General features: G+C 42.8%; 1 protein-coding gene across 1 annotated transcript in view; it reads right to left on the minus strand.

The window, feature by feature from the left end:
- The window catches only part of LOC126458442 (oxidized low-density lipoprotein receptor 1-like), a 104100-nt gene extending 79370 nt beyond the window's left edge, over positions 1 to 24730 (minus strand). The window contains exon 1 of the mRNA XM_050095504.1: positions 24671 to 24730. The gene's annotated coding sequence lies outside the window, so the exon portion shown is untranslated. The remainder of the gene's footprint in view (positions 1 to 24670) is intronic.
- Positions 24731 to 25353: the final 623 nt, after the last annotated feature.

Raw genomic sequence — 25353 nt, forward strand, 5'->3', positions numbered from 1 at the left:
AAAAATCGCCATATCACATGGCCACAGTTGTTCGCGATTGGTTTGAAGAACATTCTAGAAGTTCGAGCGAATAATTTGGCCACCTGGATCGCCCAACATGAACCCCATCGAATATTTATGGGACATAATCGAGAGTTCAGTTCGTGCACAAATTCCTGCACTGGTAACACCTTCGCAACTATGGACAGTTATAGAGGCAACATCGCTCAGTATTACCCAATGGACTTACAACGACTTGTTGAGTCCATTACACTTCTAGTTATTGGACTACGCCGGGCAAAAGGAGGTCCGATACGGTATTAGGAGTTACCCATGACTTTTGTCACCCCAGTGTAGGTTAATCACGGGCGTGTTCCACAATCTCGAGCGGATATGCTGTGCTCCAAACACGCTTGTAATGACGGCCGCCTTGAAATGTGCCTTCGTCACTAAAAACCAACTTCGGGAAAAGACTTTCTTCCTCCAATAGCCCCTGAAAATCATTGCGAAAGTCAGAATGAAGCTCATTATAATCATTACTGCGGGCGGCATGATTTTACACGCAGACGTTTCCGCCTGACAGTTGATTACGATATCTGCAGTTACCTGTTTGCACGTATCGACCATGTCTTTGGGCTGCTGACGAATGATCTTTTGTGCCGGTCGGCCTGTTTCCTTCGCACCACAGAAGCAACCATCTCGCGAAATTGTTGTATCGTCCCTGGATTTTTCGTTTGTTGGGGTTTCAACCAAATATTTGGTACGAAATCGTCGCTGAACTGTCACAAGTAAAACGCAAGCATAGATCGCATACCGTGACGCAGAATTTTGTAGAGTGAAACTCCGTTGAATTCGTCTCTTTTAGAACCAGGACATCCAATAGAAATCTATAGAAATAACACCATTTCTATTTTAAGAAATTGATACCGTTACCTCTGTAATCAATATAGCTATGAAAAGAGGCTACATGTCATTAGCGAGGACTTTTTCACAATCAATTAGGTGAAAACAGTATTACCATATTTTAAACGGCGCAGGAAATATCTGAGATGAACAGCTTAGCTGAATCATCCTGTACACGTCTAAGGTGGCGGATACTGTCTATAGCTTTATGAGGCTGCAGTTGCGTTCAGGGCGGCTATATTATTAGTCAAATGTTTTTTTGTTTGTTTTTTTTATTCCAGTCTTTGATCACAACATAAATTCCTTCGACGATGACCGGTTTCAGTCAGTAGTGACCATTTCCAGATCTACAATATAAAAAATATACACCTAGTGGGCAGTCTATCTTTTAAAACAATACAGCATTTCATATCACTATATACTCTCGTACAAACTGGGAAATGTACAGATAAAATAACGTAAAGCGTACCTGTTCTACACCATGTCCTAACATGATAAACCCGTAATAGCATCGTCAAAACATATAAATACACTCAGCAAAGCATTGTCATGTAGAACTAAAATATGGTGTAAAATAGACCACATCATCCACACAGTCATTTTGCAACTGGCGTTACTGTACAAAACCTACTGAAGTCCAGTAGCTACCAGAAATCTGTCTGCCTATATGCTTCATAGTTGTCGCTACTGTGGGCTTAGATGTATTCTTGATTTTGGTAAGAACCATAATCTGATAAAAGCACATTAGATAAAGTACATGTAGGAGACATTTAAATTTTGATAGCTATTAGACCCATAGAAACCAAGTGTGATAAAATAAAAGATGAATACAGTTAACCATATAAAATTATTAAAAGGAAATATATAAAGATAATAGGTCTGGCACTTCAATGATGAATTTATGGTCAAAAATAAAATATACATAATACACTGCCTATAGAAACCTATACTATAAAAGATAGACTGTCTATATGAGAAAATGACTGAAGAAAAGACAGATCAATGATCAGCACCCTCTGTTGGCTCGGCCACCAGGATGTTACGTAGGCGGGCAGCGATCATAAGAACTTAACCACGAATTTAACCACTAGAGGGCCTTTCATACATCGTGATATGTCTCCCACAGAAAACGTTTCTACAACATACTAACAGGCAATAAATAAAATTATATAGTCTGGCCATACAATCGTTGAATAGGTATCACATAGTCAGTTACAGGATTAGAGCGACGAATCTATGGAAGTAAGGCAAATGCATACTGTTCTCGAAATGAAAGAGGAAAAATGCTAGAGATAAAAAAGCGAGGCATTAAATGGTTATCTCATCTCCTGTACACTGCTGATATGCCCAAACCTGCCCCACCTGTTCATCTCCTCAAATTTGCTTATGACACCGCCTTCCTAGGCCTTTATCCTACTCTTCAATGGTCCCAACGTACCCTCCAAACCCACCTTGACCAGTTCATCACTTGATGCAACCAATGGTTCCTTCGTATCAACCCCTCCAAGACCTAGTCGATCATTATAGGCCACACCACCTGCTCCTTCCATCTCCATGATTTCTACCTAACCATTTATGGCCATCCTATCCACCTCACTCCTACTCTCAAATACCTTGGCCTCACCCTCGACCACCACCTCACCTGGACTCCCCATCTCCTTACAATTCAATACAAAGCCCACAACAGACTCCGCCTCCTGAAACTTCTGTCCATTCGGACATGGGGACTATATCCTTTCACCATCTTTCACACCTATAAATCCTTGATCCGCCCCATACTTTGTTATGTCAGCGTTGCCTGGATTTGAGCCCCTCCCAGGTTATATAATGCCCTCCAAATCCTCGAGCACCATGCACTCTGCCTCGGCTGCCATATCTGCCTTCTGTCCACAGGAGCATCCTCTATGACCTCATCCCCTTCCTCCACCTTTTCCTTTTCCTTGAACACATCTGCACCCTGTATATTGCCCACCGACTCGATCCCCCTCACCCCCTTAGTGTCCCCCTTCCTCTCCACCCCCAGCCCGCTGCCGCACCTTTACTGTTGTGTCCTGCCCTCTCTTCATCTCCACACCCTCCACATCCTTTCCCAACCCAACTTCCAGCATCTACCACCTCTTCTGGATGATGAACCTCGCCATCAGGGCTCCCTCTCCTCCCCTCTCCTGTGCTCCCCTTCAGTGTCTCTCCTGCCCAGCCCATCTCCTGCCCCTTGGTGCGCCTCCTGCCCCCTTTTTTCCCTATTCTTCCGACAGCCCCCCCCCCCCCAACTCCTCCCCCCCCCACCGAATCTGCCTCCCCTCTTTTTCCCTCCTCTCCAGCCTCCAGTCCCTCAGCATACCCCTACCAGCGGTTTTTTATTCTTAATGAGTGCTCCATCATTTCCAGTGGTTTTTTAAGTGTTGCACTCTGTGTGATTTTTATCCTGTGGCCGACTTTTAATTTGTATTTGCCTCCAGTGATTTTTAAGTGCATTTTGATTTGCCAGCTGTGTTATGTCGACTTTTTAACTGTCCCCCAGTACATGTCCCCATCTTAGTGTATATTTTAACTCAGATCATCTCCATTTACTATGTTTTCTATGTCCCCCTTTCTATCCCCTCTTTTTATGTAATCAACCTTCTGTACTTTTGTAACGTCGATTGGCTGAAGAGCAGTGGACTGTGCCACTGTCAGCCCTCCCCTGCCCATATGGGGTAGGGGAATGAAATTACAATAAAGAAAAAAACGGTAATCAAACAAAGCAAAGTACGTGTTGGGCAATAATCGTTTTGTTCACTGAGTACCCTTGTGGGCTCATACTTTTTGAACTTGTAAATCTGCAACTCCTCCACCAAGTCGAGGGCGCGACCCTTCTCTGCCTTGTTCTGGATCACTGTTTATATTCACAACCACATCGCAGATGGTATACATCGTTGGTAACTAATTACAAAATGGAGAGGAACTTGCAGATGATCTGCAGCTGGTGCTACGAGTCGCAACTGACGCCGAAATTAAATATAATCAGTGCCGGTTTAAGCCAGTGAAGCGTTCTTAACAAATGCTAAGAGGAGGACCTTGGTTTGCTTTGGATCTCAAAGTTTAGGATATAAAACAGTACTCTATAAAAAAAATTCCTTGATTTAATTTGGGCGAATTTAGAGATAACGCTAGTCAAATAAATATCTCTAAACAAATCACACTCTATGTTCGTTATGGTGAGGTCGTTTAGACGTTTTTGTCTCCTGGTGTTCCTTAACTTATTTTTAGTGCGCTTTCATGCTGAAAGAGAACATTCTCCACTGCAGCTGGTGATCACCAAAGACAAGTAAATGCGAAAGACTATTTCTACATTTGGCAAATACAATTCCAATGGGTTTTTCATCAAAAGTTTATAAAACTAGAGCTCCAGGGGCTCGAGCTTTTTCCTGGCAATATCAGCAGCCACATCTGTTTTGAGCAGCTCAGCAAGCTGCACCAGTTCATCACCTGGGCTTCCCTCCAGATCGTCAGGTAAGCACCGACAATAACTCGAGCTCTTTTCGACACCTCTTCTGCTGTTAAAGGCTTATATTGTCGAAGTATTTCAGATACACTAGTCACTTGATGGCACGCTTCCATGCGTTTAGCCATTGTGTACAGCACATTATCAGTTATGACAATAAACATCTAAATTTCATCATGTTGGCAAGATGTTTGATTTTCTCCAGCTTCATCGAGTGTAGTAAAGCCGCTGAAATGGTCGTGCTTTGCATTTCGCTTGTGTCGTTTTCAAGTCTGTTGCTTCTATTCTTCACAGTTGGTCAGCACTTTGGCTTTTGCTCCAGTATCTGAAAATGTGGACTGCACTGCTTGGACGAGCCCGTGCAACGATTTATAAGGGGTGTATCCTGTGTTACAGTCCTGATCAGACGGCTGCTGCGACGTGCTAGTCGCTTGCAAGCGTTCTAGGATTTCGGACCAAGTGATAGTCATTATTCCTGTTTCCAGCCTCCATTTTTGAAACTAGTTCATAAGCCCGATTACTACACTCTACCTTTTGACCCACGTTAATGTCATCCAAAACGTGCTTAATAATGGTAAAACAACATGCAAGTGCCTTCCTAGCGTCTACTCGGGCCAACAGCCTAGTGTCCGGCAACCTTTTGAAATAGGAATTTTTGATTGGTTTCTTTCAATGCTTTCAAAAGAAGACCCGTTGATAGATAGAAGCTTTCAACAAAATCGAAGAAAAATGATGTTTCTGTATAACATTCTGAAGGGGACTTGCAAAAATAGGGAATGTATTCTGTGCATTTATTTGTCTTCTTAATTCGTGCTTCTAAGCCGCTGTACGTCCCTCTCATGTTGCTGGCGTTGTCGTATCTTTCCCCACCATAATCTTTAATACCAGTGTCATTCTCAATTTAAAAACCTAGTGAGTTTGGGCGAGTTGCTCAGCCTATAGCCTTCCATGACCAAGAACCTTACAGATATTCTCACTGGGCCAGATGTTAGGACATAGAGCTGTATCAGAGTCAGCTGGCCTAAATGCAATACATCTAGTTTGGAATTCAATGAGACAAAATAAGTTTGCGTCTCTTAACTTCCCTAATAACATGATTTCGTATGCTCGATGCCATTAGACGGATAAATTCCCCCAAGATGTTTTTGACAAATATGGAATATCTCCTTCCTTTACTTCCATGAATATGTATACGTTTGGCAAGAAAAATGTCAAATTTGGCTATTAATTCTAATAAACTTAAATAATTTCACATGCAAGGTGATCCAACAATTTCATCACTACTCCGAAACGCAAGACCTCGTTCTGCTAAAAAGGAATAGTTCGAGTCCGCCAAGACTTTTGCTTGGATCCAACTTCACAGACAAGTTGAGAATCGACAGGCGTATCCTTCTTTCTTGTTTTTCCCAACTAACAACAAAGTTACCTGACAAAACTCCGAGAGCTCACTGTCCAAAATGATCACCGATAGTCGCTTCGTTTTGACGATGAATTTCTCGATCAGAGTTACGTCACCCGCATTCTGGTAACTTAGGAAAACATTGCCTTCCGCCGGCTAACATTGAAGGAAGCCTAAATTTTCCCCTTGCTGTACACGATTTAAATAGCGGAGTAAGTAGTGCGTACACAATTTCCGAAATTACAGCTAGTTATTGATAATGTACACTGAAGCGCCAAAGAAACTGGCATAGGAACGCGTATTCAAATACAAAGATAATGTATGTAAACACGCAGAATACGGCACTGCGGTCGACAACGCCTGTATAAGACAAAAAGCGTCTGGCACAGTTGTTAGATCGGTTACTGCTGATAAAATGGCAGATTATCAGGATTTAAGTGAGTTTGATGGTGGTGTTGTAGTCGGCGCAAGAGCGATGGGACTTAGCATCTTCGAGGTAGCGATGAAGTCGGGATTTACCCGTACGACCATTTCACGAGTGTACCGTGACTATCAGGAATCCGGTAAAACATCCTCTCTCCGACATCGCTGCGACCGGAAAAAGATCCTGCAAGAACGGGACCAACGATGACTGAATAGAATCGTTCAGCGTGACAGAAATACAACCCTCCCGCAAACTGCTGCAGGTTTCAATGCTGGGTCATCAACAAGTGTTAGCGTGCGAACCATTCAACGAAACATCATTGATGTAGCCCACTCGTGCACCCTTGATGACTGAACGACACAAAGCTTTACACCCGTCACATCGACATTGGACTGTTGATGACTGGAAACATGTTGCCTGGTCAGACGAGTCTCGTTTCAAATTGTATCGAGCGGATGGACGTGTACGGGTATGGAGACAACCTCATGAATCCATGGACCCTGTACGTCAACAGAGGACTGTTCAAGCTGGTGGAGGCTCTGTAATGGTGTGAGGCGTGCAGTTGGAGTGATATGGGACCCCTGATACATCTAGATATGACCCTGACAGGTGACACATACATAAGCATCCTGTCTGATCACCTGCATCCAGTCATGTCCACTATGCATTCCAATGGAGTTGGGAAATTCCAGCAGGACAATGCGACACCCCACACGTCCAGAATTGCTACATAGTGGCTCCAGGAACACTCTCCTGAGTTTAAACACTTCCTCTGGCCACCAAACTCCTAGACATGAACATTATTGAGCATATCTGGGATGCCTTGCAACGTGTTGTTCAGAAGAGGTCTCCACCCGCTCGTACTCTAACGGATTTATGGATAGCCCTTCAGCATTCATGGTGTCAATTCCCTCCAGCCCTACTTCAGGCATTAGTCGAGTCCATGCCACGTCGTGTTGCGGCACTTCTGCGTGTTTGCGGGGACACTACGCGATATTAGGCAGGTGTGTTCTTTGGGTCTTCAGTGTATTTGCTTACTGCCAATACAATAATCGCGCGGAGTAGCCGTGCGGTTGAGGGCACCTTGCCACAGTTCGCACGGCTCTCCCCGTCGGAGGTTCGAGTCCTCCCTTCGGCATGGGCGTGTGTGTTGTCCTTAGCGTAAGTTAGTTTAAGTTAGATTACGTAGTGTGTAAGCCTAGGGACCGATGACCTCAGCAGTTTGGTCCCATAGGAACATACCACAAATCTCCAATTTTTCCTATACAATATCTGTGACGCTCACTCGTCAGTTGTAATCATATGCCATGTACGCTGCGCCGGACATATTGTGCCTGGAATAAGCAGCTGTTTTGGTGTTCTGAAATGCCAAAAGTGAATGGGTCATCTATGAAATGTCACTATTTACTACAACTAGCCGTGAAATGTGACCCACACAACGCTATTATGCGACGAAACTCGGCCCACAGAAAATGTAGTTCCACGGATTTTTCCATTCAGTCAGAAATTAATAACCTTTCAAAATGGTATAAGGATGGGCAAAATGCTTTAAATATTCAGTAATGTGAAATTTTGCACTCCACAAAATGCAGAAGCTTAGTATCCTATGACTACAAAACCGGAATGTCGCAATTGGAATCAGTCAAATCACACATATACCTGCGTGTAACAATTTGTAGGGATAAGAGATGAAATGACCACATAGGCTCAATCGTAGTTAAAGCAGGTGGTAGACATGGGTTCTTGGGCAGGATACTGCAAAGGAAATTCCGAACAAAACACTTTTGGGACTCATCGTAGAATATTGCTAAGTGTATGGTGCCCACACCAAATGGGATTTACAAGGAGTACTGAAAGTGTACATAGAAATGTAGCTCGAATGATCACAGATTTATTTGACTCACAGGAGAGTATGACGGAGATGCTGAAAAGCTTCAGTTGGCAGACACGTTGAGACAGATACAAACCATCCCGAGAAGGCCTACTTAGAAAGATGCCAGAACCGGTATTAACTGAAGAACCTAGGACTATACTACAACAGCCTACGTAGTACTTGCCCGCTACGTAATACAGCGCGGACGGATGCACTATCATTCTTCCCGGGAAGAAACCTAATACGTGCTAGATGGCGAGTACTTTCTGTAGTTTTACGGGAAGCACTCTCTGCCACGCACTTCACAGTGGTTTGCAGAGTACAGATGTAGACATAGACTGGAATGATTTTTCAAATGATCAGGTGATTTTTTTCTACTTCTTCGTTTACACATGGGCACAAACTTCTCATTTTCGCTATCTCTGCCTACCTCTCAGAAACGTGATTGTTAATTCGTAACTGACCAGTAAGTCAAAGATTTGCTTAGTTATTCTGTCATTATTTATCCTGTATTTGTCTCCGTAAGATTCTAATCTCCTTTTTCTCATTACATTTGTTAATTTTTCATCTTTCATATATATATCTGTATTAAATCTTAATCTGTATTCGGAATCACTGCCGCTTTTGGTTCCTAGTATTTTTCTTAGGATTCTTCTTTCAGTTTTTTCTTAGGATTCTTCTTCCAGTTCTTTTTTTTTTTTAATTTTTCGAGCTCTCTTTTGCAGTCGGTTTAAGAATTTCCGTTGCATAGATTATTTCTGGTGTTTTATTTTGTTCTATGCTACTTTCTCACATCTACCACTATTTAAAAGATGCTAAACGCACGCCGTCATTGACGTCAACTTTCTTAACTGTAAAGTACGCTAAATACACTAACTACTACCACTGATAAAGGACGAGTGTAACTTAGTTTTTGAATGAGTCTTGCATCACGATGAGAGCGACAAGAATTATACACGCTACACCACATTGCGTTGTTGTCTATTTTCTTGCGAAATGGAGATGTATAAAAGGATGAAACTCTGAAGAGTCTGTGTGCAAAGTTTGGTGCTGGAACTTCAAATCTCTGAAATCTACAAATGCAGTATTTTTTTGGTGGAGGGATGTTAGTTGTGACTATGAAGGGACCCTACCTCAGAAAAAGTTCAAAAGCTCATTCGAAGAGGCGGGTGACCTACTTTTAACAGGAATATTAGCACCACTTGAAATTCGGAAAGACTGTTTAGCATATGTTTCAATCCTTTTGAATATCCCTCAGAAGACCGAAAGTATTGAAAGTGCTAGTTCCTGGGGCCGCTAAATTCAAGGAACAGTTGCGTTTTGGCCTTATATTCTTACTTTAGACGAATCATGGACGTACACCTGCATACAAAAAGAAATGTGTCTCATACAACTTCATTTCTTTCTAGCGAGGCGGTTCTGCAGCCGTAATTTTTTTCCGAGGGCATGGTTAAATGATAATGGGATCCTCTTGGGTAAAATATTCCGGAGATAAATTGTCCCCCATTCGGATCTCCGTGCGGGGACTACTCAGGAGGATGTCGTTATCAGGAGAAACAAACTGGCGTTCTGCGGTTCGGAGCGTGGAATGTTTACGGTTCGGAGCGTGGAATGTCAGATCCCTTAATAATCGGGCAGGTAGGATGAAAAATTTAAAGAGGGAAATGGATGGGTTAAAGTTAGATATAGTGAGAGTTAGTGAAGTTCGGTGACAGGAGCAGCAGGACCTCTGGTCAGGTGAATTCAGAGTTAGAAATACAAAATCGAAAAGAGATAATGCATGAGTGGGTTTAATAATGAATAAAAAATACGAACACGGATAAGCTACTACGAGCAGCATAGTGGACGCATTATTGTAGCCAAGGCAGACACGCAGCCCACGCCTATGACAGTAGTAGCTTACAAGTTTATGTGCCAACTAGCTCCGCATATGATAAAGAGATTCAAGAAATGGGATGACGGGGTAAAAGAAATTTTTCACATGGTTAAGGAAGATGAAAATTTAATAGTCGCGGGGGACTGGTATTCGAAAGTAGGAAAAGAAAGATAAGGAAAAATAGTAGGTGAATATGGACTGGGTGGAAAGGAATGAAAGAGGAAGCCGCCCGGTAGAATTTTGCACAGAGCATAATTTAATCGTAGCTAACAATTGGTTTAAGAACCATGAAAGAAGATTTTATACGTGGAAGAGACCTGGATGCACCATAAGGTTTCAGATTTATTATATAATGGTAATACAGAGATTTCGGAACCAAATTTTAAATTGTAAGACATTTCCTGGGGCCGATATGGACTCTGACCAAATTTTATTGGTTATGAAATGTAGATTAAAATTGAAGAAACTGCAAAAAGGTAGGAACTTAGGGAGATGGAACCCAGATAAACTGAAAGAACCACAGACCGTAGAGAGTTCCTGAGGGAGCATTAGGGAAAGATTGACAATTACAGGGGAAAGAAATACAGTAGAAGAAGAATGGGTAGCTTTGAGAGATGAGATAGTGAAGGCAGCAGAGGATCAAGTAGGCAAAAAGACAAGGGCTAGTAGAAATCCTCGGGTAACATAAGAGATATTAAATTTAACTGATGAAAGGATAAAATATAAAAACTGAGTAACTGAAGTAGGCGAAAGGGTATACAAACGTCTAACAATGGGACTGACAGGAAGTGCAAAATGGCTAAGTAGGAATGGCTAGAGGGCAAAGAAGCATATATCACTAGAGAAAAGATATATATCGCATACAGAAAATTAAAGAGACCTTTGGAGAGAAGAGAACCACCTGTATGAATATCAAGAGCGTAGATGGAAAACCAGTCCTAAGCAAAGAAGGGACGGTAGAACGGTGGAAGGAGTATCTAGAGGGTCTATACAAGGGCGATGTAGTTGAGAACAATATTATGCAAATGGAAGAGGACATAGATGAAGTTGAAATGGGAGATATGATACTGCGTGAAGAATTTTACAGAGCACTGAAAGACTAAGTAGAAACAAGGTCACGGGAGTAGACAACATTCTGTTGGAACTACTGACAGCCTTGGAAGAGGCAGCCATGACAAAACTCTTCCATGTGGTGAGCAAGATGTATAAGACAGACGTAATACTCTCAGATTTCAAATAGAATGTAATAATTCCAATCCCGAAGAAAGCAGGTGCTGGCTGGTGTGAAAGTTAGCTACCCATCATTTTAATAAGTCACAGTTGCAAAATAGTATAAGTAATACGAATTCTTTACAGAAAAATGGAAAAACTGGTAGCAGCCAACCACGGGGAAGATCGGTTTGGATTCTGGAGAAATGCAGGAACACGTGATGCCATACTGACCTTACGATTTCTCGTAGAAGATAGGTTAAGGAAAGGAAAGCCTACATTTATAGAATTTGTAGACCTAGGAAAGCTTTTGATAACGTTGACTGGAATACTCTCTTTCAAACTCAAAAGATGGCAGGGGTAAAATACATAGAGCGAAAGGCTATTTACAATTTGTACAGAAACCAGAAGAGTCGAGGGACGTGAAAGGCAAGCAGTGGTTGAGAAGGGAGTGAGACAGGGTTGTTGATTATCCCCGATACTATTCACTCTTTATATTGAGCACGCAGTAAAGGAAACAAAAGAAAAATTCGGAGCAGGAATTAAAGTCCTAGGATAAGAAATAAGGTTTTCGGTGACACTGTAATTCTGTCAGAGACATCAAAGGACCTGGAAGAGCAGTTGAATGGAATGAACAGTGTCTTGAAAGAAGGATACAAGATGAACAAAAACGAGAGCAAAACGAGGATAATGGAATGCAGTCTAATTAAATCAGGTGATGCTGAGGGTATTAGATTAGGAAATGAGTCACTTAAAGTAGTAAATGAGTTTTGTTATTTGGGCAGCAAAATAAATGATATGGTCGAAGTAGAGAGAACATAAAATATAGACTAGCGGTGGCAAGAAGAGCCTTTCTGACAAAGAGAAATTTGTTAACCTCGAGTATAGATTTAAGTGTCAGAAAGTCTTTTCTGAAAGTATTTGTGTTGAGTGTAGCTATGTAAACTGAAACGTGGACGATAAATAGTTTAGACAAGAAGAGAGTAGGAGCTTTTGAAACGTGGTGCTACAGAAGAATGCTGAAGAATATATGAGTAGATCATGTAACTAATGAGGAGGTACTGAATAGAATTCGGAAGAAAAGAAATCTAGAAGAAGGGATCGGTTGGTAGGAAACATTCTGAGTCATCCAGGGATCACCAGATTAGTGCTGGAGGGAAGTTTTGGGGGTAAAAATCGTAGACGGAGACCAAGAGATGAATACACTAAGCATATTCGGAAGGATGTAGGTTGCGGTAGTTACTCGGAGATGGCGAGGCCTGCAAAGGATAGAGTAGCATGGAGAGCTGCATCAAACCAGTCTTGGGACTGAAAGACCACAACAGACAGAGAAGCGAACTCTTTGAAAATAGTGAAATAAGTTGAGTACACTGTTGCGGCGAAAAGCAGCAAAGAAATCCGGACTCCGAACCGCTGCTTCACGGCAGCGAAGTGTGCCAGGTTGCTGCTGCCGAGCAAGAGAAAACATTCAACAGGACTCCACAGCAGTTCTTGTCGCTAGGCGACTACTGCCTTTTTAGCCTGCGTGGAAACAGCATAATTTGTGAACTTCCACCACTAATTTATACCCACATGGCTGAGTCCGCGTAAAATATTTACGAGAAAAATGGTAAATATGGATTAAGAGTTATCGAGAATAAGTATGAAGTTCTTGGCGCTTTTCTTGCACAATGTGATCAGAAGTACACGGACACCTGGCTGAAAATGACTTACAAGTTCGTGGCGCCCTCCACCGGTAATGCTGGAATTCAATATGGGATGGTTTACCATTGTGACACGCTGAATAATTAAGGGGACAGTTACACAGGTCCCATAATCTGGTGGTGTCTCCCTATTCCGATAACTGGTACAGGTGCTCTAAGGTTCCTCCAGGCCAATCGGTTGACGCAGCAGATTACTCCGAGCATAGCAAGCGCCAGAGGAATAATGCACTATGTGATCAAAAGTATCCGGACGCCCCCAAAAACATACGTGTTTCATATTAGGTGCATTGTGCTGCCACCTACTGCCAGGTACTCCATGTCAGCGACCTCAGTAGTCATTCGACATCGTGAGAGAGCAGTATGGAGCGCTCCGCGGAACTCACGAACTTCGAACGTGGTCAGGTGACTGGGTGTCACTTGTTTCATACGTCTGTAAGCGAGATTTCCACACTCCTAAACATCCCTAGGTCCACTGTTTGCGATGTGATAGTTAAGTGGAAACGTAAAGCACAAAAGCGTACAGGCCGACCTCGTCTGTTGATTGACAGAGACTGCCGACAGTTGTGTAATAGGCAGACATCTATCCAGACCATTACACAGGAATTCCAAACTGCATCAAAATCCACTGCAAGTACTATGACAGTTTGGCGGGAGGTGAGGAAACTTGGATTTCATGCTCAAGTGGCTGCTCATAAGCCACACATCACGCCGGTAAATGTCAAACGACGTCTCGCTTGGTGTAAGGAGCGTAAACATTGGATGATTGAACAGTGGAAACACGTTGTGTGGAGTGACGACTCACGGTACACAATGTGGCGATCCGATGGCAGGGTGTGGGTATGGCGAATGCACGGTGAACGTCATCTGCCAGTATGTGTAGTGGCAACAGTAAAATTCGGAGGCGGTGGTGTTTTAGTGTGGTCGTGTTTTTCATGGAGGGGGCTTGCACCCCTTGTTGTTTTGCGTGGCACTATCACAGCACAGGCTTACATTGATGTTTTAAGCACCTTCTCGCTTCCCACTGTTGAAGAGCAATTCGGGGATAGTGATTGCACCTTTCAACACGATCGAGCACCTTTTCATAATGAACGGTCTGTGGCAGAGTGGTTACACGACAATAACATCCCTGTAATGGACTGGCCTGCACAGAGTCCTGACCTAAATCCCATAGAAAACCTCTGGGATGTTTTGGAACGTAAACTTCGTGCCAGGCCTCACCGACCGAGATCGATACCTGTCCTCAGTGCCGTACTCTGTGAAGAATGGGCTGCCATTCCCCAAGAAACCTTCAAGCACCTAATTGAATGTATGCCTGCGAGAGTGGAAGCTGTCATCAAGGCTTAGGATGGGGGAATTCCATCATTACCAATGGAGGACGCCACGAACTTGTCAGTAACTTTCAGCCAGGTGTCCGGATACATTTGATCACATAGTGTAAATGATTAAAACTGGAATATCACAAGTGGGAGATGAGTTATAGGAAATGTGACATGCTGGTACATTGATGGAATTGAAAATGTCGTGTGGTTAGGGCCTCCCGTTGCGTAGTCTGGTCACCTGGTGCAAATCTTTTTAGCTGACGCCACTTTTTTTTTTTCGGCGACTTGCGTGTCGATGGGGATGAGATGATGATGATGGAGACAACACAACACCCAGTCCCTGAGTGGAGAAAAATCTTCGACCCACCCGGGAATCGAACCCAGGCCCCATGGCATGGCAGGGCATTCCGCCGCGCTAACCATTCAGCTACCTAGACGGACGGTACAGTAATAGCAGTTGTAACCGCTAGAATGTTGAATGCAAGCGTGTAGACGTGCATGCATTGTGTTGCACAGGTGTTGGATGTCAATCTGTGGGATGGAATTCCGTGCGTTAAGTCGATCAAAAGGGAAAAGCACTGCGGAGGATGCTTATCAATTCAGAGCATCTCGTCTTCGTAGTCCTAAGAATTCTTTTCAGAAAGTAAGTCTTACACTTCAGTTGCCAAAGACGACAGTGTAGAATATTTTTAGAAAATTTCACATGCATTCAAAGCAGTTACAGTTAGTGTACGCTTTAAAGGCAGACGTTTACGGTGTACATTATAACTCTGCAAGTGAAGTGTTGCAGTGGGAAGATGACTTTCTTGATCATGTGGTGTTCAGTGCATGCATGTCTGAAGGACACTGCATAGTTCATCATTTAACACAGACATACTATTTCATGCCTAGACAAGGCCCCGATAATAATAATGGAACTTTCTCCCTGTGCGCAAATCACAGTAACTGCTCAAGTAAATGAGGTAGACATACAATGATGTATGGAGGTTTGGGTTCGTCCTGGAAGCATGAGCGTAGGTGCCGGCACGGTAGCTCAGCGTGTTTGGTCAGAGAGTTGGCTGGTCTCTCTAACAAATAACCGAGTGTAAGGACCAACAATGGACTTCAGCAGATGTCATGTGACGTCCGCTGCGACCAAATACAACGAAATATAACAAAAAAAAAAAAAAAACGAAAAAGTGGTTGAGGTGACTGCTCGTGATAAGCGGTTTCAAAATGGTTCAAATAGCTCTGAGCACTATGGTACTTAACATCTGAGGTCATCAGTCCCCTAGAAAATACTGGTTTACGTTCAATGTGATGTATGATCTGCTGTAAAAAATTTAAATTTAACTGTTATAATATGCCACTGAAACTGAGTCATTCTTCTATGGACACACTGTAAAAGCAGAAACGTTGTGGTAAACATAGGGCCGGAAGTCGTCGTTAGCACTATAATTACAAATATGTGTTACGAGCTACCACTGAGTTCAGTATGAAGTATTGTTATAGTCAGTAAACAGGTATTTAAAATACAAATATTTCGATTGAGTCCCCACCTAACTGGGGCCAAATTTCAGCCATGGCTTATACTTGAGAAATGTGGTACACGTATGATGTCTCAGCGGCACATTTTGTTGCTGGTGTAAATTGATAATCTGAAGCGCCAACGTGGTCCGACATAATTAGGTCCAAAAGGGCCTTTTACCTTCGGCTCCAAGATCATATAGCCTCAATCCTCTGCATATTTTTGTCTGGGATCATTTCAAAAGTGAAGTACAGAGTGGTTATAATTAAAATATCGCTGCTTGACAGGGCCCCATGAAAAACGAGTAATCGTAGGGAAATGAAGCTTTTGCAAACATTTGTAAGGACATATGAAAGAGAACGAATAAACCATTGAAAGAAACACGTTTTAATTTCCACATGAGAGGGTTAAAATGTGGAGATCTTGGTGGTTACGCATTTAGGAACGATCAGGCAATGAATCGTTTTATCCTGGGAGAGGCTGATGGCCAAATGTGCCGCAAATTGTTGAAGTTACTATTGCCATGGCTCCGAATGCTGAACGCAATGAGCGATCTTCAAGCAATGCCCTGAGCTGCGCCACTACATCAGAACATTCCATGGTCCATCGTTCGAAAAGTGCTGCAAACATCTGTGAAATGGTACCTGTACAAACTTCACATTACGCACCAACTTTTGCCACGTGGGGCAGACGTTCGAGTAGAAAAAATTGGTTCAAATGGCTCTGAGCACTATGGGACTCAACATCTGAGGTCATCAGTCCCCTAGAAATTAGAACTACTTAAACCTAACTAACCTAAGGACATCACACACATCCATGCCCGAGGCAGGATTCGAACCTGCGACCGTAGCAGTCACGCGGTTCCGGACTGAAGTGCCTAGAACCGCACGTCCACCGCGGCCGGCCGTTCGAGTAGACTTTGCTCTTACGTTTCTTGCAAAACTTGAAGTTGACGACATGTGGACTTGGAACATTCTGTAGAGTGATCAAGCACACTTTACGTTCACTGGGGCAGTGAACATACAATCTTCGCATTTGGGGATCGTCACCGCCAACGAACGTTCATGAAGTTCCTCTGCGCAGTGAAAGCGGTGTGGCTTCACGGCACAAGGACCAAGGACTGCAGCGCGAACGGCACACGTTACGGCGATCTGGTTCGCTAACATGTGATTCCTCTTCTACGAGACAGAGGTTCTCTGGACTCAACTGTTTTGATGCACGATGGAGCTCCTGCTCACACTGCTCGTGAGGTCACTCGGTCACTCAGTAACAATTTTGGAGAAAACCAAATCATTGGCCGATCGTTCCAAACTGCGTAACCACCAAGAGGACCAAACTGGAACTCTCTCGTAATGAAATTAAAATGTATTTCTTTCAATGGTTTATTTGTTATTTCTCTTGCATATTCTTACAAATGTTGTGAAAAAGTTTCATTGACCTACTATCACTAGTTTTTCATTGGAGCATACAGAACTCTCATTAATTAAGTTCAAGTACTGGAGAAGCAAACTGTAGCGTCTTGTGAAGATTTACGAAATAATCTGCGAGAGTTTGAAAGAATTCGTCAGTCATTGCAGAGGGGAGGGTACCATTGCAACCAAATACGAGGACGACTAATGGAGCACCTCATTTAAAAAGTACGAGCGTACAGAAAACTGTAACATGTGACGTAATGAATTACTACTGTAATTTTTGTTAATGCACCCACCTCCGAGCCGGGGTCTGCAACATATGTCTATGTGATGCTGCTCTACTCGGAGTTAAGCTTGTTCAAATCCCGATGGAGAAAGAAATTTTCACAGCCAGAATTTGGCCGGCGAGGGGAGGAGAGATGATGGTGTTGAGTTCCCGGTTACCAGATTTTGCGCCAATACCCCCATGAACCATGGACCTTGCCGTTGGTGGGGAGGCTTGCGTGCCTCAGCGATACAGATGGCAGTACCGTAGGTGCAACCACAATGGAGGGGTATCTGTTGAGAGGCCAGACAAACGTGTGGTTCCTGAAGAGGGGCAGCAGCCTTTTCAGTAGTTGCAGGGGCAACAGTCTGGATGATTGACTGATCTGGCCTTGCAACACTAACCAAAACGGCTTGCTGTGCTGGTACTGCGAACGGCTGAAAGCAAGGGGAAACTACAGCCGTAATTTTCCCGAGGGCATGCAGCATTACTCTATGGGTAAATGATGATGGCGTCCTCTTCGGTAAAATATTCCGGAGGTAAAATAGTCCCCCATTCGGATCGCCGGGCAGGGACTACTCAAGAGGACGTTGTTATCAGGAGAAACAAAAATGGCGTTCTACGGATCGGAGCGTGGAATGTCAGATCCCTTAATCGGGCAGGTAGGTTAGAAAATTTAAAAAGGGAAAGGGATAGGTTGAAGTTAGATGTAGTGGGAATTAGTGGACGTTCGGTGGCAGGAGGAACAAGACTTTTGGTCGGGTGAATTCAGAGTTAGAAATACAAAATCGAAAAGAGATAATGCGTGAGTGGGTTTAATAATCAATAAAAAAATAGGAGTGCGGGTAAGCTACTACCAACAGCATAGTGAACGCATTATTGTGGCCAAGATAGACACGAAGCCCATGCCTAGTACAGTAGTACAAGTTTATATGCCAACTAGCTCTGCAAATGACGAAGAAATTGAAGAAATGTATGATGAAATAAAAGAAATTATTCAGGTAGTGAAGGGAGACGAAAATTTAATAGTCATGGGTGACTGGAATTCGACAGTAGGAAAAGGGAGAGAAGGAAACATAGTAGGTGAATATGGATTGGGTGAGAGAAATGAAAGAGGAAGCTGTCTGGTAGAATTTTGCACAGAGCATAACTTAATCATAGCTAACACTCGGTTCAAGAATAATAAAAGAAGATTGTATACATGGAAGAATCCTGGAGGTACTAGAAGGTATCAGATAGATTATATAATGGTAAGACAGAGATTTAGGAACCAGGTCTTAAATTGTAAGACATTTCCAGCGGCAGATGTGGACTCTGACCACAATCTATTGGTTATGAACTGTAGATTAAAACTGAAGAAACTGCAAAAAGGTGGGAATTTAAGGAGATGGGACCTGGATAAACTGACTAAACATGAGTTTGTACAGAGTTTCAGGGAGAGCATAAGGGAACAATTGACAGGAATGGGGGAAAGAAATACAGTAGAAGAAGAATGGGTAGCTCTGAAAGATGAAGTAGTGAAGGCAGCAGACGATCAAGTAGGTAAAAAGACGAAGGCTAGTAGAAATCCTTGGGTAACAGAAGAAATATTGAATTTAATTGATGAAAGGAGAAAATATAAAAACGCAGTAAATGAAGCAGGCAAAAGGGAATAAAAACGTCTCAAAAATGAGATCGACAGTAAGTGCAAAATGGCTAAGGAGGGATGGCTAGAGGACAAATGTAAGGATGTAGAGGCTTATCTCACTAGGGGTAAGATAGATACTGCCTACAGGAAAATTAAAGAGACCTTTGGTGAAAAAAGAACCACTTGCATGAATATCAAGAGCTCAGATGGAAACCCAGTTCCAAGCAAAGAAGGGAAAGCAGAAAGGTGGAAGGAGTATATAGAGGGTCTATACAAGGGCGATGTCCTTGAGGACAATATTATGGAAATGGAAGAGGATGTAGATGAAGATGAAATGGGAGATACGATACTGCGTGAAGAGTTTGACAGAGCACTGAAGGAACTGAGTCGAAACAAGGCGCCGGGAGTAGACAACATTCCATTGGAACTACTGACGGCCTTTGGAGAGCCAGTCTTGACAAAACTCTACCATCTGGTGAGCAAGATGTATGAGACAGGCGAAATACCCTCAGACTTCAAGAAGAATATAATAAATCCAATCCCAAAGAAAGCAGGTGTTGTCAAATGTGAAAATTACCGAACCATCAGATTAATAAGTCAGAGCTGCAAAATACTAATGCGAATTCTTTACAGACGAGTGGAAAAACTGGTAGAAGCCGACCTCGGGAAGATCAGTTTGGATTCCGCAGAAATATTGGAACACGTGAGGCAATACTGACCCTACGACTTATCTTAGAAAATAGATTAACGAAAGGCAAACCTACATTTCTAGCATTTGTAGACTTAGAGAAAGCTTTTGACAATGTTGTCTGGAATACTCTCTTTCAAATTCTAAAGGTGGCAGGGATAAAATACGGGGAACGAAAGGCTATTTTCAATTTGTACAGAAACCAAATGGCAGTTATAAGAGTCGAGGGGCATGAAAGGGAAGCAGCAGTTGGGAATGGAGTGAGACAGGGTTGTAGCCTGTCCCCGATGTTATTCAATCTGTATATTGAGCAAGCAGTAAAGGAAACAAAAGAAAATTTCGGTGTAGGTATTAAAGTCCATAGAGAAGAAATAAAAACTTTGAGGTTCGCCGATGACATTGTAATTCTGTCAGAGACAGCAAAGGACTTGGAAGAGCAGTTGAACGGAATGGACAGTGTCTTGAAAGGAGGGTATAAGATGAACATCAACATAAGCAAAACGAGGATAATGGAATGTAGTCGAATTAAGTCGGGTGATCCTGAGGGAATTAGATTAGGAAATGAGGAGTTTTGCTATTTGGGGAGCAAAATAGCTGATGATGGTCGAAGTAGAGAGGATATACGAGGGCGGTTCAGAAAGTAACCTCCGATTGGTCACAGTGCGGGTTGTGGGGGGAGTAGCGACGCCATCTGTGCATTCACGCACTCAACAGGTCAGTCGGCATCAAGCCGTGGTCGAGTGAACGTCGTACCTGCGCTAGTTTAGTTTTTGTGGCAGTTTGAAATGTGTGCTGCAATAGAAAACCCCGCCAAATGTGAAGTGCGTGCTGTCATAAGGTTTTTTACAGCCAAAGGATATTCTGCAGCAGCTATTCATCGTGAGCTTTGTGCCGGGTACGGACCAAGAGTTATGAGTGAAGGAGTTGTCCGTGAATGGGTACGTTTATTTAAAAGTGGACGAGAAAACGTTCATGATGAAGAGAGGAGTGGTAGACCATCATTGGTGACTGACGAACTCGTTCAGACAGTTGATGCAAAAGTTCGTGAAAATCGACGTTTCTCAATGTCGGAGTTGTCTACTGGTTTTCCACAGATTTCTAAGACTCTCTTGTACGAGATAGTGACAGCAAGATTGGGTTACCGTAAGTTCTGTGCACGATGGGTGCCCAAAATTCTTACCGACCGCCACAAAACTCAAAGAATGGCCTCTGCATTAGACTTTCTGTCACGTTATGAGGACGAAGGAGAACCATTGTTAAACAGAATCGTGACCGGTGACGAAACCTGGATTAAGTACGTGAACCCTGAGACAAAAGAACAATCAAAGATGTGGGCACATTCAAATTCGCCTACCAAACCAAGAAAAGCCTCGCAAGATTTTTCTGCAAGAAAACTGATGGCAACGTGTTTTGGGATGCCAAAGGGGTGTTGTTGGTTGAATTCATGGAACGTGGTACGACCATTAATCAAGACGTGTACTGTGAAACAATAAAAAAGTTACGACGGGCTATACAGAACAAACGCCGCGGTATGCTGACTTCCGGTATCGTTTTTTTGCACGATAACGCCCGTCCTCACTCTGCTCGCAGAACAACGGCCCTTCTTGAGTACTTCAAGTGGGACGTTATCAACCATCCACCTTACAGCCCAGACCTGGCGCCAAGTGATTATCACCTCTTCATGCATTTGAAGAAATGGCTCGGGTCACAGCGGTTTGATGACGACGAAGAGCTCAAAGATGCGGTCACAGGCTGGCTCCAGGCACAAGCGGGTGATTTTTATGCAGAAGGAATTTCTAAGCTTGTGAAGAGATACGATCAGTGCCTCAATCGCTATGGAGACTATGTAGAAAAATAGTACAAAGATGTAGTTGTGAGATGTATATATTAAAATATTTTTATTTAACTTGGTGTATTTTTTTAAATCAACCGGAGGTTACTTTCTGAACGGCCCTCGTAAAATGTAGACTGGCAATGGCAAGGAAAGCGTTTCTGAAGAAGAGAAATTTGTTAACATCGAGTATAGATTTAAGTGTCAGGAAGTCGTTTCTGAAAGTATTTGTATGGAGTGTAGCCATGTATGGAAGTGAAACATGGACGATAAATAGTTTGGACAAGAAGAGAATAGAAGCTTTCGAAATGTGGTGCTACAGAAGAATGCTGAAGATTAGATGGGTAGATCACATAACTAATGAGGAGGTATTGAATAGAATTGGGAAGAAGAGGAGTTTGTGGCGCAACTTGACAAGAAGAAGGGATCGGTTGGTAGGACATGTTCTGAGGCATCAAGGGATCACAAATTTAGCATTGAAGGGCAGCGTGGAGAGTAAAAATCGTAGAGGGAGACCAAGAGATGAATACACTAAGCAGATTCAGAAGGTTGCAGTAAGTACTGGGAGATGAAGAAGCTTGCACAGGATAGAGCAGCTTGGAGAGCTGCATCAAATCAGTCTCAGGACTGAAGACAACAGCAACAAACAACATCCAGCATTAAATTCGCAATCTCTCGGTAGTGTCTCCTGAAGTGAGGCCACGAGGCACTGTTTATGGTGTCCCGTCCGTCGGATGGGAACGTTAAGCCTGGTGGCCCCACGCTAGCTGAGAGGTCTACAATAGGCTACGAGCCGGCACGGGGTTCCAACCTCTCCGTTCCTTCGTCACGACACACAACACGTACATTACAACAGACAGTGACAAAGCTGGACTAGCCCACACCATCCTACTTTATCTACACCCCTAATTTAAAAGCTAAAGCATGTATAATTTTTTTGCTAATATTCTTATTCAAATATTAATGGTAATATTACGATAGTGAGCAAATATTGTACAATACCTCATTACTGAGATCATGCTACTTACTGTTCTGATGGAATTGTAATTATTAGTTTCACTACAAATCAGTTGTTCAAAAATTGTTGAAATTATAAAATTCTGTACAGCCAGCTAGCCCTAAAACAACTGTGAGCTAATATGTTTAATCTAAAGGAAAGACTCCATTCGCTACAAAGGGCAATTTACCCTGAGTTCAGTAAGGTAACTATATTTGTCCAAACTTAGTTTATCAGATATTGTTAAGTAAAGATTTCAACTAGCCCAAACGTTCGGAATAGATCATGACCAAAATGCTGTAACATTCCATGATTTATTCACAGACTTTTGTTAATCTGAAGTTTGTGCCTCCGGTGACACCCGTATAATGTGACAATGTTCACTAATTAAGAATTATGTGATTTTCAGTAAATTTCAACATTCAGTATGATTGCCTAACTTGTAATCCTGTGAATCCCAGTCTGTATACATAATTTGGTTCTATACATTTTAATAGCTACCGGCCATATCCAATATCCGTTAAACCAAACTTACCATAGTTTCAGCTGCCAGTTAGGAATGACAGTTTTAACCCACGGGATTTGCAGACTGTAACTTAATAACCAAAATTGCTTAATATTCTAGCGGGATTCCTTATGAGGCCAACGCTCGCGCCATTTCAAACAGTTGTCGTTCTTAGTTTTGACTTCATTTCGGTCAGTACGTGTTAAGTCTCAGCTTTGATTTCAGAAGTCTTAGCATTGCAATATCGTGTCATTGGGTTACATTTGTTATTCCCTCGGCACCACGTTTCGGTTACAGAAAAGTATGCAGTGGTTCTCGTATCTGTGTTTATTTACATCAGCCTCGGAAAACGTTATATTACAATTTAATGTCGAATAAGCAGTGTCGTATGAACTCATTTGCAGGTTGTGAGCAGGGCCTGTTGGAATGCGAGTAAAATTCTTTGAGTAGATGTACAATTATTGCCACTGGATACTGTGGGAAGATTATTAATATCTCGTGTACCTGTAATATACTTCAGAACTGTTGAGATTGTTGTTAATGAACTGAAAATTCCCATTATTAGTTAGGATTTTAAACAGTTACTTTGTAAACACTAGCAGAAAACGTGACGTTTAATGTTCTTTTGCGTGATTCGCAATTTTCCGTTCCCCTTACCTGTTAGAAACAATTAAACTGCTTGAAACCTGGTCATCATCTATACTAAATCAGCGACACAAATAAAAATAGGAAGAATTTTCCGTGTGTAACTATAATGCACCTGTCTGACTTTTCATTTAGTTGGTCACAGAACGCTCTCACGTAAGTTTTTAGTTGATAGTGAACCAGCAGCGTGTGCGCGCAGCTACCGAGTGCAGATACTGCTGTAAGTAGGTAGCGGCAAGTGACAATATTGCGCACACCCACTATAATCGCCTACACTCAATTGGTACACTTTAAGACACAACTCTTGCGAAGGAAAGGTGACATTGTGTGTGAGGGAATGAAAAACGTTTCCAATTAGGATGAATCATGCCATTCAATAACTAGACTGAAACTTCCTGGCAGATTAAAACTATGTGCCGGACCGAGACTCGAACTCGGAAAGTTTCATTTCAGCGCACACTCCGCTGCAGAGTGAAATTCTCATTCTAATGACTAGACTTTTTACGATAGACCGTCGGCGAATTTTAAGCCCAATTATACGGGAATTTAACCGAACAGTTTACATTTCAAATACATTAGGACAATACTTCATGCTGAAGCCAGTGGTGGCTCGTAACCACAAATTTGTAATAATCTCGAAACAGTTCATTTGCGGATACGCGGAACTGCTTGTATTACTGAATGCTTTCACCCGTGTTAAGTTTTCGCCGTCGACTGTGATACACCATGTTAACGTAAAAATAAAACTGTCAACTACTGAGGAACATGCTCTGATATGAAAGGCGAAACGCGTCAGGAAAATTAAATACCAATGTTCTGGCAAGAAAAGAGCGTTTTGTTTATAAACGAGTATCTATGTAGCTACAGCGAAAAACGACCACAGTCAATTCATTCACACGTAATCTACTCGCTTGTTAAACGCACGGTACTTCACGCTCACTTACACTTTTTGTGATTCGAATTATTCGTGTGCTAACGGTTCGGTACTCGAGTAAATGCAGGTCAGTGTCAGCCGAGAGCTTACCTGCGCTCGGTGGAGGAGACGTCCGTGCAGCAACTGCGGGGGCTGCTTATTGTGCGGCGCGAGTCTTTCCGTTGACCCACTGAGCCCCGGAAAGTCCGCCAGGTGGGAGTGGGGGGGGGGGGGGGGGGCATCGCCGGCCCCAGCCTCGGCAGGCTCCGGGAACGTGATTCCGGAACGCCGGTTTTGTGCAGCCCACGGTGACGCACGCACTTCGCACTTTCTCCGCCTTCTCAGGATGCGCCACTAGTGGAGCAGTGAGAACAGGAAGAACGCAGACGACCAGCACCTTCATCTGTATGGTTACTCTGCAATTCATACTTAAGTACTTGGCACAGCTTTCCTAGAACCACTTCTCATTACACTTCTTATTACGTCCACCTCCATATTACCGAGCTTTTGTTTTTATTACGGTATAATGATAATTTTTACTTATGGACCGTCTGACAGCAACTGAATAAAACACAATTTTAGTGCCATACGCGTTTCGCCTTTATTTTCTGCAAGGCATCATCAGTGGCAAGTTACGTGGACAATTTCTTACATATTACGCTCCTGTTGCATTTTTGGTGTTGTTCTTCTTCTTATGAATGCCAATTTGCGTTTTTTTTCCCCACATTCAACAGCACTATGAACTGAACGCTTGTTTCAATGCAATGTTTTGGTTTCTGAACAGAACATGCGTT

The sequence above is a fragment of the Schistocerca serialis genome, chromosome 2, assembly GCF_023864345.2.
Source record: "Schistocerca serialis cubense isolate TAMUIC-IGC-003099 chromosome 2, iqSchSeri2.2, whole genome shotgun sequence".
Taxonomy (NCBI): domain Eukaryota; kingdom Metazoa; phylum Arthropoda; class Insecta; order Orthoptera; family Acrididae; genus Schistocerca; species Schistocerca serialis.